General features: G+C 40.9%; 1 long non-coding RNA gene across 4 annotated transcripts in view; it reads left to right on the top strand.

Annotated features, from left to right (window-relative positions):
* Nucleotides 1-16,291, top strand: part of LOC102421920 — a 67,383-nt gene that overhangs the window by 34,440 nt on the left and 16,652 nt on the right. For 2 of the 4 annotated variants that reach the window (XR_002831973.1, XR_002831970.1), the window contains exon 5: nucleotides 4,556-5,390. The exons of 1 other annotated variant lie outside the window; for it this stretch is intronic. This is a non-coding gene — a long non-coding RNA (uncharacterized LOC102421920). Of the gene's footprint in view, nucleotides 1-4,112; nucleotides 4,200-4,555; nucleotides 5,391-16,291 lie in introns of those variants that run through there. One more of the 4 variants, XR_002831974.1, reaches the window with a different exon arrangement.

The following is a 16,291-nucleotide window of genomic DNA, read 5'->3' as shown; positions in this document are numbered from 1 at the left end:
GGGGGGGAGTAGTAGGAGGAGGTGGCATCAAAGAGGTATACTGGGAAAGACCAGTGAGCTTGTTCCTGGCTCAGTTGTTTACTACCTGTGTGACTCACTTAGCTCCCTGAGCCCCCATTTCCTTGTCTGAAAAATGGGGAGTAAGAGTAACTGTGTGTAAGTTGTAAGAATTGAATGGCTCTCGAGGCTTGTGAGAATGTAATGAAACGATGCCTGCAAGCCACTGACATAGTGCTTGTCACAGAGGTACTCGTCAATGCTGGCACCCTTCAAGCAGCCATTGTTTGCTCATTCATTCCAAAAGCATCTATTAAGTGGCTGTTGTGTGCTGGGCACCACATAACTCAGGGATTACCACACGAGGCATCCAAGGAGCTGGCAGTCTAGCAGAGTAAGAGGCATATACGCAAAGAAGCCTGGCAAAGTGCCCCAGGAGCACATGGGACCAGAGAGCACTGGGGAAGAAGTGGCTGTTTCCAAGCGAGTAGGTGAAGAGGCACAGAATCTGCGTCCGTCCGAGCAGATGTTGCAGAATTTATTCCCAGGGAACTCAAGCCGATCCCTGTCATTCCTGTGGCTGATCACTCACCAACATAAATCTTGTCTCCTGGAAAAGATTTTTAAAAACCCATTTTTCCTAAAAGCATTAAAAAAAAAGTCTATGCAAATTTTGGAAAGCAAAACAGGAAACCAAATGATAGGCGAGGGAAAACACTCCTTACTTCTCAAGTCTCCTGTGCTTGGAAGTTTCCTGCCAGGATGTTGACCAGAGAAGCAGCCTGACCGCGAGTCCGTTATTCCTCATGAGTTTCTTTAAAAAGAACCTGGTTTCATTTTTTTTTCCACATTCCGGTGGCCTTGGGAAACACCTCCTACAGAAATAGAAGTATTCAAAAGAGATTTGGGGAGAAACGATTCCTTCTGGGTCTAAACTGCCCGTGGATGACATTGGCATACTGCCTTTGAGTCTGCGCTGAATTTTTGTACAAAGCGCATTACAGCCTGGAAGGGCTGGGGCAGGCTGCGGAGTTTGAGTTCTGGCTCCACAATGAATACAGTAGTTACATGACCTTGTGGCTATTGGGAGAGATGAACGATCCATGTAAAGTAATGACCATGGCACTTGGCCCAAGAAATGTTAGCACTTTATTATTCATTTTTATCTCCTTAGAACTCATCTATTACAGCCTCTGAGGCTAAGTACAAGTCTGGCCCGCCTTCCCCATGTGGGCCGGTCCCTGCCGGTCACTCTGCCCCTTTCTTGGTTCAACATGCCATGTGTTCTCCCCCCCTCGGTCTTTTCACCGCTGTCCCTTTACAGGACCACTCTCACCTCCTCGCTTCACCTCTGTGACTTTTACTCATCCCTTGCATCTCAGCTCAAATTGCGAGTTCAAGGAAGCCTCGCCTGACATCCCAGTCTAGGTTAGGTGTCCTGGTGAATGTGCCCGTAAGTCCAGTCTCTCTTTCATTGTGACATCGTCACACTGGTCGTTACTTGTTTATGTCCAATTTCATACTGGAACGGAAGCTACGCGAGAGCAGGGACCATGTGTCTCATTCACTGCTGGCCCCCAGCATCTAGCTCAGTCCCTAGAGTAAAATGGCACTCTGTGGGTAGCTGTTGACTGAGAGGTAGGCTGGCAGGTAGCCTCTTTTCGGGGGGATTTTCTGTTACTTGCAGTCAAAGCTAATCCTCAGTAACACAAAAATAAGGCAAAGGGTGCAGAGTAAAGGAAGAGAGCACAGAACACTTTTCATATTGCCCCCAAATAACCAGGATGCGATAGCAATGTCTCAGAGGAAGAGCTGGTTGAGTTGGTCGGGTGAGTAAGATTCTGGCAGATCTGGGAGGCAAGGCCAAGGTGTTGTTTTAAGGCCGTGAGCAATGCAGAGTCATGAGTTACGTGCTGAGCGTCAGCAGTGCCCTCCAAAGCGTCTTCAGGCATTGGAGGGCATGGCGGACTGTAGAGGGGAGAGGCATCGGAAGGGCTATGGCAGCGTGAACCAAGGGGTTGGCTGCTGGAGCTCAGAGCGAGAGGAATGGAGTGTGGGAAGGATCTCACAGCTTTGTTTCTGCGCAGCGAGGACAGAGATTTCATAAGGCTCACATTGCTGGTGTATAATTCACTGAATTTAGCAACATAACAATGATAATGGAATTATTTTCCTTTTATAAACAACTCAGAGAGAGGGGGTTACTAAGGCAGGGTCATGGAGACCTGGACAAACCAGCTCTCAGTGCTTTGGGTAGCCTTGGCCATGGAGTCAAATCCGGAGTTATCCGAGAAAGAGAGCGTTATTTTGTCTCAGCTTTAAGACAAGATTCTAGGATGGAATCTTTGTTTTAAAAATTCTTTTCATTAAGAGCTGGAGAATAATTTTGAGCTATTATGAAGTTACAACCTCTTAGCTTGCTTTTTTAAGTTTTGTGACACAATGGCAGAGAAAGCCAGAGAAGCCCCTGTATCTCCACTCTTCTTATCTCCTTCAGTAACAGAATGTCTGGTTTTCCAGCTGGAAATATGGATACCCAGAAAACACACCTTATTTAGCAGCTTCCCTTGCGAGATGTGGCCCTGTTGCTGAGTTCTGACTAATGAGATGGGGGCAGAAGGATCATGTAGAAGCATCTGGCAATTTTCCTTAAGGCACCCCGTGTCTGCTCTCTGCCCTCTCTCTTCTTTGACCCTTCCTCTGTCTTGCTGCTACCATACAGATGTGGCCACTCCTAGGGATGACAGAGTGAGGGGACAAAGGGGGTTTGAGCCTTGAGGACTGCAGAGTCGCCACACCAGCCCTGGACTGCCTACCTGGACCTTCAAAGGAGCCTGAAATAATTGCATATTTGTGTTCGCCTCTCTTTGGGCAGATTTTCTGTTACTGGCAGTCAAAACTAATCCCCAGTGATACAAAACCCAAAATTTGGTTCTATTAACTCACGTACCTTATTACAAATATTTTTAAATTTCTCTCCTCATTCATTCTGCCCTCCCCACCATCTGTCTCACATGTCATTGATAAATGATCTCTTAAAGTCCTGGCTGGATCATATCACCTCTCACCTCTTGTAACCCATGTTTGAAATCTTCAGTGTCTTCCCTTTTCTCTCTCACCATGTTACTCCTCCCCAGCCTGGTATGTAAGGGCTGCAATCTACACCCACCTTACCTTCCCAGCCTTCCTGCACCACTCCTTCTGCTTGGCTTAAACGGCCCTCTTTTCCTGAACAGTCGATCTTCTCTGTCTCTCAAAGTTCTCCACAATCAAGGCCCATCTGTACTATCCCCTTTCCCAGGCACAGGACAGGACCCCTCTCTCCACGCTACATGCACACCACTGAGTCTCTCTCACCTGACAGTTATACTCCGGGTGCCCTTTAATTATTCTGTCCTTATTTTATTTCCATCCTAGAGAGCAAATTTTGTGAAAACGGAAACTATATTGATTCCTCTGTGTAATCTCTACTGCACTTGTTTAGGACACAGGCCTAGTAGTTAGTTGTGGGGTTGAATTGGCATAGAAAGAAATCAATACGATTCATGGGTGATTGGTTTGCTTTAGATTTTACTGTTCAATTTCTTTCATATCTTCCAGTTCTTCTTGAAACAAAACCCTATACTGTCTTGCATATTTAGTTCTCTTCTCTTATTAAATTGTAACCTCTTGATATCAGAGACTTTGTGTGTGTGTGTTTTAAAATATATTTTTATTGATTTCAGAGAGGAAGGGAGAGTTAGAGAGAGATAAAAACATCAATGACAAGAGAGAATCATTGATTGGCCGTCTCCTGCATGCCTCCCACTGGGGATCAAGCCTGCAACCCAAGTATGTGCCCTGACCGGGAATCAAACCATGGCCTCCTTGTTCATAGGTCGATGCTCAACTACTGAGCCATGCCGGCTGGGCTCAGGAACTGTTTTAAACTTATTTTCTATTTCCTCCCTGTCGTCTCTCCACCCCTACCTCTAATAGTTCCTACCTCAGTATCAGACTCGCTGAATTGTTTAAAATACTTGTTAAAGAAATGAATGTATGAAGTCAAGGTACCTCTTCCTTGACATTGTTCACATTTCTTTTCCCAAACCTTGTTTTTTCTTTTCCACATTCAGGACTTCCACTCATGCTGATGCCCTCAGCTTTCTTCTGCTAAGTTGCCCAAGCATCATTCTTCAGGGACCATTCCCAGCTCTTTTAAGAACTCCCAGGTGTCCAAGAGCCAAAGAGACAAAATAAGCCAGCCTTTCTTTAGTCTCCATAAAATGAAAAAGTGGTGCAGGACCCAACGCTTGAGGTGCTAAATACTGTTTAAAAGGCATGATCCTAACACAGGCAGGGTTTTCGATATCTACATGGATATGTTTAATTTTTTATATATTTAAATAAAAAACTGATATGAGGCCAACAAGAATAATGCTATGCGGTCAACACTCCAAGATAAATATTGTTTCTATAGCCAATCAAGGTCTGTTCTTGTTTGGTTTTTGAGCATATCCTACCACTTTTCAAATTGGAATTACAAGTAGATTACAATCTGTTCATTTTCTGATTGCAGGCTTTCAAAGTATCACCAGGAAACATGCCCAGGAAGAGATTCTCTTGTTGCTTTGAAACAAAGCTGGGAATGATGCCCAGGACAGCACCCCCAGCAGAGGGTTTACAGCCAGTAGATTCCCCATGGACACTGCCAAGGAGAAGGATTTCGTTCCCAATGACCACATTGTTTCCTAGCAAAGCTTTCTCCATCTACTTTCCCTGGCATCCCTCTTGGATGGTGTCGTGTCTGATCAAAACATACTCACTTAAAAAACTTCCAAAAATGAACACAAAAGAATAATACTACGAGTTTGAGTGGCTTCACTGTCTGCATGCTTTTTCTACACCTTTTCCGTAGAAGCAACATCACTTTGAACAGCCCAGGGGAGCAGGAACTCGTGTCAGGTGGAGACTGCCTAGCTCTTCGATCACTCTTTTTCTCCTTCTTCCTGGGCACACAGCTAGATTTCATTTCCCAGCTTCCCTTGCACTTGGGTGTAGCCCTATGGCTGACTTTTGGCCAATGAAATATGAGTAGCCTGGCCCATAAAACCTCCCCAGGCTCCAGCATCTTTCCTCTTCTGCAAGGTTGATAAGAGTGGTAGGGCAGCCCTGGAAGCTGTGTATTAGAGATGGTGGAGCCACATTGGGAAGGAATCTGGGTTGGACTTGACCATGGTGAAAAATGAAGTTCAATTGTGATATTAAAGAAATTATATATTTTTATAATTGTTATCTTAATTAATGATATTTATTATCATTAAACAAACATGCCTAAAGTTGGTGATAGCAGAAAGTAAAGTTTTAAAAATTCATATACTGTTAGTTAGCACTGCATATCCTGAGTCAATGCTAGGAAACATCAAATGGAGGCGCCGTTCTTAGCCATTACATGAAAATCTGACCTAATTAACTCATTCTTTTCTAATAGGTACTAATGCTGTTAAACTTGTGCCTCTTTTTAGATAATTTTAAAAAAACCCAATAAAACAAAAATCAGCATTCTATTGACAGTGAAATCAGCTACAATATTCGAGAGATAAAAATGAAGCTATTGCTCAGCTATAAATATTCTCAGTTTTATGATCAAACAGAACATTTCCCCCAAGGGTCCAAATAAACAGGAAACTACATGATACAATGGACAATATCCTTAACAGACAACACAGCCTGCCAGCTATCCAGACTCTCTTAAACAAGCCACAAGCACATATTCAAGGAAATAATTTGAAAATGATTAAAACTAGAGATTAATTTGTTTCTAAAAATAGATATTTCTTGACAATTTAAAGGTGTATTACTGTAACAAAAATCAAGACTAAGGCCCCATTTTTTTCTACTCTGGTTATTCCACACTCTGCCTTTGGCATTTGAAGATGCTAAAGGGTTATGGGTTTCTAAAAGTTTTTTTATGCACAAACAGGCTGTTGTCAGCTTTGCACTTACACACCGTCACAATTTCCCTTTCTTGCTCTCCCACAACAACGCGTTCTGCCATGTGTGGTTTGCAACTGCCCCAAGAAACACTTTTATCTAAATGGAGTGACACACATTAGATTGTGAAATTGAAACTACTCATGAATAGATGTCTTTCAAAATGGATTTTGTAGATCTTTCCTCACCGCCCCCTCCCAATTTAAAACTGAAACTTCTATTAAATTTCCATGAAAAGAACCCGTGGAAACAATAAAAACAGACTTTACACAGAACTAAAATACACAGGAGAGAGAAGAGAGGGAAATGGTGGCTATTATATAGAAATTTTAGAGTAAATATTAATAGAGCAGAGGATGGGTATACTAGTATAATAAAGTTCTATCCCAACATTGTATTAGTTGGTGTATGCAAGCAGCGAAAGACTTACTAAAAGTGTTTTTAAACAAATAGGGGTTTATATTTCTTACACAATATAAAGGCTGGAAGTGAGCAGTTGATGGTGTTGAATCATCAGCCCAGTGGGGTATTGTCAGGGTTAATAACCCTCAGTTCTCTTGGCCTGTCCTTATCAGAGCATGACTGCCCCCGAGGCTGCCGTAGCTGCTAGCCTCACACCACTCTCAAGGAAGGAGGAAGAGAGAAGCCGCTCACAATAGCAACATTTTCTCTCGTGTCACAAAAGCTTTCTGTGTGTAGCTGTGTCACGTGGCATTTCCTAGATGCAAAGGAGTCTGAGAAAGTGAGTGATTGTTGGAGACAGGCAAGAGAGAATGGGAGGGCACGCTGGTGTGTCAGCCACACGCGCCATACGACTGGATGGCTTGTAGCGCTCATGCCTTGTTGATCTCACAGCACATTCTTGAAGCCAAATGATGCTACATGACATGCTTTTCTTAGTCCATGTTCCTAGAAGGGCCATGAGTAGAATTTCATGTTTTAGAGAAAAGTAATGCTGAACTTTTCTTATTGTATCCTGCCACCAAGTTGTGACTACCCGTCAGCTCCTCTCCTCTGTCCCTACCTCAGACATGCAAGCACTCACAACTAAATCCTATCTAAACTCTCTAAGAAAACACGCCAAATCACCCAGAAACTTGGGTGAGAAGAAACTCCCTGGTTTCTGAGCATTTAATCTATTCTAACGCAGCACTTAGAAAATCAGTTAGCAAAGAGACTTCTAGACAGTAACAATTATAAAAAAGAAGATCACAATATACAAAATTTTTGAATGTCCGCTATAACCTGTTAAAAGAGATGGGAGCTTTGAACAATAAAGCCGTCTTCCCCTGTTACGCTGTGATAGGTAATGCGTGCATTTAGAATGGATCCAAGAGGACCATTGCTTTCCTAGTTAGGGAATCTTCACGATGGGGAGATAACTTACAATACAAGGAAACACAGCCACTTCCTGCTGAAAAAGAGCAATGGCAGCCCATCTCCCCGCCTCACTCCACCCCCACGGGCCAAGCTCTGAAACAGAGCGGCGAATTATATTTAGCTGTAGCTTCAACGGCGCTGGTTTGCCTCCGAGTCCCTGCTGTGTGTGCAGCAGCTGAGTGAACTGTGCCGGAGAAGAGTGGGCTTAGTAATTCCGGGCTACGTTCAGTTACAATGAGCAGAATGTCTAGCAGAATCTCTCCTCTGCGATAGCTTATTATGTTAAAGCAAAGGAATTAATTACAGGACAGCCACTTGCCTGATTGCACCTCTGAGTCGCATTCCTGCTAAAGACTGGGCAAGCTGTTTATAATATCCTGGTTGAGTTGGAAAGCATGCCCCCCCTGTTATGGGGGCCTCTCAAACGGAACAGAAGAAAGAGTGCATACAGAGAGGGAGAAAATTGGGTCCACATGGTGAATTGTATACAATGAAATTGCCTCCTAGAAAAGGGCTGCATGCTCCCCAGCTCAGGTTAAGTTCTACCTCCAAGAAACACCTTCAAAGGGAAAGACTCTTACTGAGTTCTCAGTCTGGAATCCACTTTTAAAAAAGCCCATGTATGCAGCCACAAGAGGAAACGAAGCACCGACCATGCTATGATGAGGACAAACCTTAAAGACATGATGCTAAGTGAGAGAAGCCAACACAAAGACCACATAGCATATGATTCCACTTATGTGAAATGTCTACAACAGGAAAACCCATAGAGACAGAAAGTGGATTAGTGGCTGCGAGGGGTTGGGGGAAGAGGAAAATGAGGAGTAATTGCTAATAGGGACAGGGTTTCTTTTTGGGGTGATAGAAATGTTCTGAAATTAGACAGTGGTGGTAGCTGCACAGCATAGTGAATCTACTAAAACCCCCTAGAGCATATACTTTAAAATGGAGAATTGAATGTTATATGACATATATCTCAATTTTTTAAATGCTAAAAAAATCTCACATACGAGAGGATGATAATTGAAAGACAATGACTAAGGATATCAAAGGACTTTTGTATGCCTACCTCACCATTTTCTTTTACCAACTTGCATGATAAAATAGTTTAGGCTCTGTGATGATAATAATAAGGTAAAAAGAGAAAAGACACCCATCCTCTTGGTGTTGCAGCCCAGCTGGTGGACTGATGGAGGTTGAGTTTCCTCACCAGCCCATATGGCAGGATTCCTCAGGGTCAGGTTCAAACGGCACTGGGTGTGGTTAAGATTTGTTTCCAAACCTTGCCTCCTGCTGTGATCTTCTACCCACTTTCCCCTGGATATCTTAGGACTTTCCTATGTCTGGGACTTTCCTCACACATGGGACAACCTCTACATTCTCTACCAAATGCCTTCTCATTCAAGAGTCACCTCATCCTCCTCTCTGAAGGCTGATCATCCGGCAATCAGAGCTCCCCCAGTGTGATATTTATCCCTCTATTTTAAAAGTCTGGTTTGTATAATAGAGTGATGTTGGCACATATTTCTTTCTTTCTCAGCAGATTATAAAGTCAGTGGTTCCAGGGTTTACATCTAACTCATATTTCTAATCCTTGCATGGACTAATGGAGTACTAGCTTGTAGGGGCTTCATATCTCCTGGTTGGATAGAAATGAAGGGATAAGTGAATATCTCAAGACAAAACATGGAGAGCCACATGCAACACAGAAGATCTGAGAGACTTCTCTCCCACATTTTCTAGGCAGGAGCTTTATCCATTTTTGCTGAGATTATAGACACACAGTGCCAACAAGGGGTGTCTCTAACACACCAGGTGTGACTATTAAAAAGACTGACTTTCATTAATAGTGATTGTAAAAGAGACCCTCCACATGTTGGCATTGGCAGCACTGACGGAATAAGCATGTAATAGTTATGCATTTGCTCCTTGGCACTGCAGAAGGAAATGTCACATTCTTTTAATTTTAAAAATCAAATGAAATCAGACTCATCTCCAGTCTACCAGAGTTGGCAGGTATGGCCAACGGACCTACGCCAATCTGGATATTCAAAATTACTGGTTTTCATTGGTAGCTATCATAGTCTTCAATAGTTAAGGTCAGTGACAGCCATAACCACACCCTCTCCTTACAATGAATGGGAGTTTCCAGCTGAATTCTGCCACACACAGAAACTTATTACCATGCAGGTACCAAAACAGTCATAAAGTTATTTTGCAGGTTTGGTGAAGGCCCAGACATGGTATTTTTAATTCTTTGAGGAACTGCCATAACGTTTTTCCACAGTAACTATACCATTTTACATTCTCACCAATAGTACACAAGGGTTCCAATTTCTCCACATCCTTGGCAACATTTATTTCCTGTTTGTTTTTTGTTGTTGTTGTTGTTGTTAATCCTCATCTGAGGATATTTTTCCATTGATATTTAGAGAGAGTAGAAGGGAGAGACACAGAGAGAGAAACATCAATGTGAGAGAGACACATCGATTGGTTGCCTCCTGCACATACCCTGACAAGGGCCAGGGATTGAACCTGCAATTGAGGTCCATGTCCTTGACCTGAATCAAACCTGGGACCCTTCAGTCCCAGGGCCGACACTCTATTCACTGAACCAAACCAGCTAGAGCTGTTTTTTGGGGGTTTTTTGATAGTAGCCATCCTAATGGGTATCAGGTGGTATCTCATTGTAGTTTTGATTTGCATTTTCCTAATCATTAGTGATGTTGAGCATCTCCTTATGTTATTGGCCATTTGTATATCTTCTTTGGAGAAATGTCTTCAATTCCTTCGCCCATTTCTGAATCTTTTCATTCCCTTTGCCCATTGTTGTTTTGTTATTGAGTTCTATGAGTTCTCTATATATTCTGGATATTAATCCTGTATCAAGTATATGCCTTGCAAATATTTCTCCCGTTCTGTGGATTACCTTTTTACCCTGTTGATTTGTCTCTTTATGCACAAAATTTTTATTTTTCATAAATCCAATTTTGTTGTTACCTGTGCCATTGGTGTCATATCCAATAAATCATTGCCAAGTCCCATGGGGTAAAGTTCTTGTCCTGTGTTATTTTCCAAGAGTTTTATTGTTTTAGATCTTACATTTGGGTTCTTGGTCCATTTTGAGTTCATTTTTCCATATGGTATAAGGTAAGGATCCAAATTAATTTTTTCCCATGTGGATATCCAGTTTTCCCAGCACCATTTGTTGAAAAGACTGTCTTGTCCCATTTAATGGTGTTGGTGCCCTTACCAAAAATCATTTGATCATATACGTGAGGGTTTATATCTGGGCTTTCTATTCTGTTCCATTGGTGTATATATATATTTATGCCAAATCACTGTTTTTATTACTGTATTTTGTAGTAAGTTTTAAAATCAGAAAGAGTGAGTTTTCTAGTTTTGTTCTTTTTCAAGAATGTTTTAGCTATTTAGTGTCCCTTGAGATTCTACATAAATTTTAGGGCAGGTTCTTCTATTTTTATAAAAAATTGTCATTGGAATTTTGATAGGGATTGTATTAGGTCTGTAGATTACTTGCTGAAACATTGAAAATTTAACTTTATTAAGTTTCCCAATTCATGAACAAGAGATGTGTTTCTATTTATTATGTCTTCTGTAATTTCTTTTAGCAATGTCTTATAGTTTTCATTGTACAAGTCTTTCACCTGTTTCGTGAAGTTAATTTCTGAGAATTTTATTCTTTTTGATGCTATTGTAAATGAAATTGTTTTATAATTTTATTTTCAGATTGTTCATGGTTCATGTATAGAAATATGGCTGATTTTTGCGTGTTGACTTTGATCTTGCTACTTTGCTAAATTCATTAATTATTTCTAACATTTTTTTTGCGGAAACTTTAAAGTTTTCTACATATAAGATGATATTATCTGTGAACAGAGATCATCTTACTTCCATCTTTCCAATTAGGATGCCTTTTATTACTTTTTTTTTGGCCTAATTGTTTTTGCTAAAACTACTCATACTGTATTGATAATAGTGGTAGAAAGGGACATCTTTGCTTTGTTTTTATCTAGAGAAGAGCTTTCAGTTTTTCAGCAATGCATATGATATATAGCTTTTATTATGTTAAGATAGTTTCACTCTATTCCAAGTTTGTTGGGATGCAAAGATAGTTCAACATACAAAAATTGATCAATATGATACATCACATCAACAGAATGAAGGGGGAAAAATTACATGATCATCCCAATTGGTGCAGAAAAATCTTTTGACAAAATTTAATTCCCTTTTATGATAAAAACACTAAAAAAAAACAAGAAATAGTTTGTAACTACTTTGACTCTGGAATCTGAATTCTGCCAACCAAGAATATTGTCTATCATTATCATTATTTTATAAAATTATTTTATTTTCTACCCCCAGTGGAATATAGCATTTGGGATGGACATATGTCCATTCATTCATTCAATAGGTATTTACTGAGCACTTACTAAGTGCCAGGCACTGTGCTAGATGCTGAGAATACAATGATAAATTAATAAGATGGATATTTTCCTGTCTTCTTTTAACATCAATCTAGTGGGAAATATGGTCACATAAAGCAAGCAATTTCACAAAATAATCTCAAGCTATATAAGTACTGTTGTGGAAATAAATCAAGAACAGAGAGTTGATTTACCAATACACCACTGGTGGGGAAGCAAGTCAATAAAATGGATAAGGAATAGAGTTGGTGGATACACCAGTCTCTTAATATGTTTTGTACTCCTCCATATGTTTAAAAATATTTCATGATTAAGTAATTTTTAAAAAAATAAAGCAACCTCATCTATTTGCCTTTTTTCTTTTTAAATCAATTTTTAATCTGATAATGCAACATTTTAGAAATCAATATTGTGTGAAAATTTATTTCCAATTCTACTCTCACTCAGAATCACCTGGAGCAGTTAAGAATACAGATTCTCATCTCCAGAGATTCTGATTCAGTAAGATTGGTGAAAGACTCACAAATTCTTTTTAATAAACACCCAGATGATACTGAAGCAGCCATGTAAGATTCTCATTTGGGAATCTTGGGTAAAGCAAGGGGTATTATTGGCAATTGTGTGGCTAGACATATGCAGTTTTGTTTTGTTTTTTTAATTTGCTTTTTAGAGAAGACAAGAAGATAATTTTTGTAAGGAAAACTCTTTGTAACATGAATAACTAGCCAATCAGTTCTATGTCTCTACACACTATTGTTTTCAAAGAGGGCCATGTATAAAGAAATTGTCTAGGAGCATTTCTCCAATATAGTAAGTGGCCCCTTCTGCCTATTCATTATTTTCATCTTAGATACTAGTTTGGATGTGTTCAAGTATTGCTTTAGTTAGTATCCTTGGCTAGGTGAAGAGACCTATGAAGTCAAGGTCACAAGCTCATCTCTTGATGTAATAATGAGTTGTTTCTCTGGCCATACCCAGCCCAAATGCCCTACAGACACCAGGCCCTTGCAAGCCTTCCTCTGCTGGTAGTATAGAGTCCTAGCTGCTAGGTCTTCTAGAAATGACCCCCCCCCCTTGCTCCAGCCAGAGCCGCCCTCTTCTCCCACTCCCAGGGCCCCCATCCAAGCAGAAGGATCTTAGAGAAGCTTCCAAAGGACTTTGCCAACATTTGGCAGATGGGAGGGATAAATACCTCTTATAAACTCAAACTTCAAATCATTGTGTTATTTTAACACTGTCGTTGTTTTATTATTATTTTTAAGTTAGTCTTTTTCTGTTGCTTTTCTTCCTTCTCTTTCTTCTGTAACCAGGAAGCTGAGCAAGGCAGCCTGTCAGGAAGGCCTGCTTCCTGCTCGAGTGCTGTTGGTGAGGAAGCCCTGTTTCCACATTCCTGAGTGCTTTGGGGTCCCCAAAGGAGAGCCCACATTTACAATGGCTGCCTGGTCATGGGGCTGGCAGAAGGCTGCCCCCAGCTTTGTCACTTTGTTAAGAGGCAGCTGCTTATTTGCTGGCCCTTCCTGTCTGGTGAGGGAGGAAGGAAGGAGCACAGTTCTCTTTCTTTCCAACTGCACCAAAACTCATGACACATAGGCCTTTCTCTCAAAGTCCGGAGTGACTCAACTTCAGGTGTCAAACACATTAATCTAATGCTAGCTATTAATTTTAATGAGTTAGACCAGTGGTCGGCAAACTGCGGCTCTCGAGCCACATGCGGCTCTTTGGCCCCTTGAGTGTGGCTCTTCCTAAGCCCTAGGAGTACCCTAATTAAGTTAATAACAGTGTACCTACCTATATAGTTTAAGTTTAAAAAATTTGGCTCTCAAAAGAAATTTCAATCGTTGTACTGTTGATATTGGCTCTGTTGACTAATGAGTTTGCCGACCACTGAGTTAGACCAATGATGATGGAGAGAGGAATAATTTTCTAATCAATAGAATTGATTGGAAATATAATATTCTAGACGATAATGTAAATGTTTATCAAGCAGCAGCTGAAGTTAGCCGGGGACACCAAAGGTGTTTGCCATAATGCTGGGGCAGACACACCCAGATTCAATGCGTTGTAGTGAGGCCACTTACCCGTGTACACCTGAGCAATTTGCTTAATCTTTCTGAGCCTCGATGTCTTTAATTTTAACATGGAAATAATATTACCTACCTTTTAAGTTTGTTATAAAGATAAAATAAAATATTATATGAAAGCACTTAACATGGGTTCTGGGTAGTCAACAAATAATATCTCACACACAATGCTACCCACAGACTTAGCACTTTACCCATATCTTTTTATTTAATCTTCTCAAGAACTCTGTAAGGCAGATAGTGTGATGATCCCCACTTTACAGATGGGAAAACTAAGGCACAAAGCTGTTAAAGATGATTGCCCAAGGCTCGACAGCCCTACGTGGTAGTTAGAAATTGAACCCATGCTATTTGCTCCAAAATGTTGTGCTCGTCACCATTTACACAGCATTCTTCTAATATGTGGCATCTACCCTTCACCTCTGCCCTCGTGACTACAAAATATAAACTGTCAGGGCTCAAAAAGTAGATGCTTGCTCAGGGAGCATGGCCTTTCTCTCACATTATCTATAAACCCAATAATATGTCCCAGAGTCTGTTGGCCAAGGACTAGTGGTTATTCTGACCATCCTCTATTGTTATGTCCAATGGCCAAGGTCGAGAAGATGTGCGCCTCTTGTTTTCCTGTTCTGAGGCTTCAGACTGCCCATCACCTTCCTCTTCCCCTCTTCACCCATCTTTCAGGCAGCCATACTGCAAAAGCATATCTTTTAGTCACAAAAGATATGGGATTGGAGTGTGTGGATGGATGCATTCAAAGTAGTCACTGCTAGAGGCATCTTTATGGATAAAAGATACCTTATTATAGAAAAAAAATGGGGGCTTCCCTTGCCCGACTCCCAATTCTGCTTACAAAGGAGGGTTTCAGAAAAATCTACCCCATTCACATCATCTTTGGTTTCCTGTGTTTGTTTGTCTCAGTGCCTGTCATTTTATCTATGTTTAGAGGATTGGCATTTGGGTGTCTGATTTACAAAATGCTGAAAAGAACTCTGGCACTTATTCCAGGCATACTTAATCATGATTAGACTCAAGTGGCAGGGAAACAGAAAAGGACTTGGGAACTCAAAAGGCAGCACAACATCTGGGTATCCCTGCCTGTTTCCAAAATTATGTCTCGTGAAAACTTCCTCTCTCATCAAATGTCATTATAGCAATTGATCTGGGGAGAGGCTGAAACAAGGCATACCCAAATTTGGCAAAGCTGCATCTTTATAGCCAACTATAACATTCTAAAATTTAATTGTGAAAATAATCCCACAGGCTGAAATTTCATGATATGAAATAATAATAAACAACACAGCCCTCATAACAACTGGTTAATGTCTAAGCATTTTGAGTGTTGCATAGGGGGGGAAAAAAAGACTTTAATGGAAAATTTCCATTAATGCCAGTTTTGAGTTTAATAACGTTCATTTGCTAGCTGCCTAAATTATTAAAACTTAACTTATGAATGGCTTTGGCTTTGAAAAATTTTTTTTCCTATTTAAACTCATATGAGGACATTTTAAAAACATTGACTTTGAATCACTGTGTCTGGAAGGCTTTTTAACTCTCCAAGCCTTGGTATCCTAGGCTGTGCTGCCGGGACTATCTGTCCTAGCTCACTGTGGGCTCTTTAAGCTGCACTGCGGTACGCTTTACTCTTCACCATTAAGACGAGACTGGAGTGTCTACGTACCAAAGCCCATCTTCTCTGAAATGCCCTAATGGATAATAGTGGGAACGACTCCATTGCTTCAGAACAATTTACAAAGTACTTCCCATGCAGGATCCAGCAGGGCTCTTAACGATCACGTCTCATTGTTGGCCAATAAGTACGAGTAAGAGGTCAGAGAGAGCAGCACAGAGCTCTGTGAGAGTAAAGAACAGATAAAGGAAGCATCCAACTTAAATTTTTAAACATCCTCCTTGTGTCACTGATCACATACTCGAAATGAATTGTCCTAAATTCTTTTAGGAAGGGAAAAGAAAAGAATACATTTTTACTTGTAAGTCACGTTTGCCATTTTTCAGTGAACTTCTTCTTCCCAGTGAGTTAGTAAGTAGACAACACTCACAAAGGGATTCTACATTCAAATGTGAATTTGAGCGAGGCCTCTTTGACATAACTCTTGAGTTCCCAAAACAATTTCTTCACTTTTAGAGTTGGGGATCAAGGTAAGCCTTTTCTCTGTATCTTTACACTTGGGTTGCGGGAAACGAGTTAAGTCGGCTCGCGTGAATTGCGCGTACTCCGCGGGAGCCGTCTTAAACTCGGTTCATATAGATTTGCGGTGGAGTGCGGGAAACGTGTAAACTCGGGCCGATTGTAACTGCGTATTACCAAATATTTCATTTCAATCGAACCCATACTTCAAAAGATATAGGCATTTTAACGCGCCATCTTATATTTTGGCGGGAAATTCACCC

Source organism: Myotis lucifugus, unplaced genomic scaffold, assembly GCF_000147115.1.
Source record: "Myotis lucifugus unplaced genomic scaffold, Myoluc2.0 scaffold_294, whole genome shotgun sequence".
Lineage (NCBI taxonomy): Eukaryota > Metazoa > Chordata > Mammalia > Chiroptera > Vespertilionidae > Myotis > Myotis lucifugus.
The sequence above is the reverse complement of the archived record's forward strand: the minus strand, read 5'-3'. Positions and strand labels throughout refer to the sequence as shown.